We start from the raw sequence: 3,025 nt of genomic DNA, 5'->3' as shown, positions 1-3,025 counted from the left end.
GATACCTGCTACCCTCAGAACAGTTCCCAAGAAGCTCTGAGCTATGGGTTTAACAATTTTAAACTGCATAAAATGGGGATGTCGATAAGAACCCAGTTTTGTCCTGTTTTCTCCTCTGAGTGGCTCATTTTGGGCTAGCACAAGTATCAGTGAAGTGAAATGAAAATCAGGTCTTTGCTTTTATTTTGCCTGACCAGTTTTAATAAAAAGAAAAAATGAAACCTGACTCTCTGCATTAATTCTGCTCAGCTCCCCTGTGTGGTACATAACAAACCATACAATCACCTGTGTCGGAAAAGACTTTGAAATGAATCACTGTGGCAAGACTGATTCTTTCTTTTGCAATATCAAAATATTACCAGCCTTGAATGTTTACAAAATTCTCATTTCACAATTTATTTTTTCCCAAAGTGTAAATCACAGAAGATATGCAGCACTATTTTTATTCTCTCCCAGTCAGTACAGAAACAGAAGAGAAGTTACATGCGTGATTCTTAAGAAAGATGCACAAGATATGTTGGCCAAAATAGCCAGGTGTTGCATGCTTTTTTAGAGTTCAACAGGTAAGGATGAAGTGTACCCTTAAAAACTCTTTATTAGCTACTGTGAATTTTTTTGCAACACATCTCAAAATTCTTTTAACTAGTATCCGGCTATTTCAACCGTATACTGTCAGCTGATTTAAGAATAAAAAGGCAGTAATAAAATTGTGAACAAAAGTATATTTTCATGTTTCTGACATTGCTGATAGCCTCCATGTCACAAAAGCTACTTAAAAATATTTACTACAATAATGACAGAGAGCCTAGAGGAGGAGAAGGAGCAACAGCCTTTGAAAAAAGGGAGACAGTCAGCCAGAATGTTCAGGGGCTGCAGAAAACAAGCAAGCAAACAAACAAAAAACAACCAATCAAATAACAACCAAAACCCCAACCTGCTCCTGAGGTTAAATTGTTTTCCCACCATTACTATTTCTAATAGTCAAAAGACACTGGTCTTCTGATCAGAGAGAGGCTTCTAATTTTGTTCTACTGCAAAAATAGTAATGTAAAAGCAAATATGACTAGCTCATAGAATTTGCTGATAAATGTTATTTATGTCATTTTCATAGGGGTTTCCCCTCACTTTACACATACAATGCTCAGTTGCAAATAACAAGGATACTTAAAATGCTGTTACAGACCCTTTCTTTCATAAATATCTGCTTGAATTCCTTTGAACTCAAACTGAAAATAAACCTAAGGTATGCCTCTATGTCCTAATCTGCTCTTTCTTATTTAATGTATTTTAAGTGATTTCTCCAAATGCGACTTTACTGGCAACTGTAAAAGCTGTATGTCCATCTACAGGGCTCTGCTAAACCTCATGGAGAAGCACTGGATTCCAAAGAACTCACCACAAATTACTACACCAGCCACTATTTAAGTGAGGAGTCTGAGTGGATATTCCAAGGAGTCCCAGGGCAACAGAGGGTAGACACATACAAGGTCTTACCAGTAAAGAATTGAAAAGGAGCTGCTAATAGGACTGCATCTGCAGAAACCTAACCACAACATATGCAACAGAAAAGTGTTTTTTTTTTTTTTAAATACATCTCATACATCTCAAAATAAGCTCACTACAAAGCATAGTTATTCCAAGAAGGCTTACTCACTGCAAATTACAAAATAAACTGCTATTTTTACAAGAAAAAAATGTTCTGCTTATATACAATAATAGAAAATACTTCAAAACCCCAAAATACAGCTACTCTGATGTAGAATCATATGCTTAATAAACTCCAAGATCCTGTCTACAATTAATTTGGGGAGAATCCCAAACATTAATGCAAAGGTTCAAAAATGAACCAATAGATTTTAAGGTACAATAATTTAGTTTTAAAAACCCACAGAAGACTTCTGTTAGATTAAATATGACTATATGAACAATGTTGACTTCAGTGTAATGAATTCCTGAAGAGTAATAACTAGGATATACTTAGCAAGTTATGTAGCTCCATATACATAAGATAAGAAAATAACATAAAAGGGTTTTTCCACCTGTATTTAGGAAAATAAAAATCTGGTATTTTCCAACATATTTCTACAATATAGCAACTCCCTTAAATGAAATTTCTCTCTGTAATAAAATGGTCCTCCAAAGCCTTCTGAAGTTCAGATTTATAAAAATTAATATAATAACTATGAGTAATGCATTTCTGACCACTCAACTTCTTATGATTGAGTCAACAACAATGTCATTGTTTAAGAGCCACTTGCAACTTACATCTATTTAAAAAATTATCAATGTTCTTGTTCTTCCTCAGCGCTGGATAATCCAGATCAAGGACCAAAGAATTCAAGCCATCCTGAAAAAAAAATAAAAATAAGTTAATTGAATTCTAAAATCTTAATTAACAACTTAAAATTACTGCACTGAGACTGATTATACATTATTCAAGCAAGCATTACATTCCTAGTAGGCAAATTCAAACAAGCTCTCAAGTATGTTTATAAACCAGCAGAGGAGCCAACACACACTGACTGGCTCCAAGCTCTATAAACAGTACAGCTATATTACCACTGATTAGTGGCACTGGGACTTAAACTGGAGTAGTAGTTTTAATCTTAATCAGTAAGTAATCTTACTCATTAAACACTGATTTAAGGTACTGAGTTAAGTCAATCCATTTTTCTTACTTCTGTTACACTTTTCCTGAAAAGACTTTATGTTTGTATATCCATATTATTGCTTTGATCAAAGTCTCTCTACCTTCTCATATCCAAAACCAACCACACATTTTTCTTGGAAGCAAGACATGACCTAAACCTAAGAAGACAATTCATCATGTAATTCAGCCTCACAACACTAAAATACCTTTTCTAAGTGACTCAACAGAGCCAGAACTCTACATGCTCTTCTGCTACCCATTATCAATGCCTCAGCAGAAAACAATTGAGACTCCTAAAATGGCAAGGGATGAGATCACCAAAACTAAACTAAAAATAGTATTTTAAATGCCTGTTACAAGACTTTACTCAGTTCC

The 3,025-nt window shown here is 34.4% G+C and overlaps 1 protein-coding gene across 3 annotated transcripts in view; it reads right to left on the bottom strand.

Moving 5' to 3' along the window:
- ROCK2 (Rho associated coiled-coil containing protein kinase 2) overlaps positions 1–2,366 on the bottom strand; it is a 55,867-nt gene extending 53,501 nt beyond the window's left edge. For 2 of the 3 annotated variants that reach the window (XM_031056470.1, XM_031056471.1), the window contains exon 1: positions 2,266–2,366. The gene's annotated coding sequence lies outside the window, so the exon portion shown is untranslated. The remainder of the gene's footprint in view (positions 1–2,265) is intronic. The other variant, XM_014306753.2, reaches the window with a different exon arrangement.
- Positions 2,367–3,025: the final 659 nt, after the last annotated feature.

This window comes from Geospiza fortis, unplaced genomic scaffold (assembly GCF_000277835.1).
Source record: "Geospiza fortis unplaced genomic scaffold, GeoFor_1.0 scaffold81, whole genome shotgun sequence".
NCBI classification, from domain to species: Eukaryota; Metazoa; Chordata; class Aves; order Passeriformes; family Thraupidae; genus Geospiza; species Geospiza fortis.
This window is presented reverse-complemented; position numbering and strand designations above follow the sequence as displayed.